The 450-nt window shown below is 64.9% G+C and overlaps 1 protein-coding gene across 1 annotated transcript in view; it reads left to right on the top strand.

The window, feature by feature from the left end:
• Positions 1–450, top strand: part of IHH (indian hedgehog) — a 7,746-nt gene that overhangs the window by 3,964 nt on the left and 3,332 nt on the right. The gene's annotated exons all lie outside the window — the stretch shown is intronic.

The raw sequence follows: 450 nt of genomic DNA, 5'->3' as shown, positions 1-450 counted from the left end.
GTGCTCCTGGGGGGGGTGCTGGCTCTTTCAGCCTGATTTCCCTATCTAGGGCAGACAGTTGGGTGGGGAGTGAGTCACACACCTGTGGCCAGCAGTGCCATGGGGCAAATTCCCCATCTAGCTCCCACGGACCTGTGTCCTGACCCACCCTCTCTACCCCCCTCCTTTTCTCACCCCACGTCCCCTGTCCCCCCAGTCTGCCCATCGCATCTGTCTCCCCTGCCTCTGCCCTTGCAGTCCCTTAGTGCCCAGCTGCCCACGCTCAGCACCATCCAGCCCTGCCCTCCTCCACCGCTGGCTGCTCTTGAGCTCCTGCTGTTGCAGCAGCATCCGTCCAGCCCTGACTGGCCAGGGCCGGGGACAGGGACACCCAGACAGGGACGGGCCAGGGTGTCCTGGGATCAGCTTTCGGCTGTGCAGCATCTTCTGCGGAGGGGGGCAGAGCTGGGG

Source organism: Pygoscelis adeliae, unplaced genomic scaffold (assembly GCF_000699105.1).
Source record: "Pygoscelis adeliae isolate BGI_AS28 unplaced genomic scaffold, ASM69910v1 Scaffold346, whole genome shotgun sequence".
NCBI lineage: Eukaryota > Metazoa > Chordata > Aves > Sphenisciformes > Spheniscidae > Pygoscelis > Pygoscelis adeliae.
Note: the sequence above shows the minus strand (reverse complement) of the source record. Positions and strands in the feature narration are given on the sequence as shown.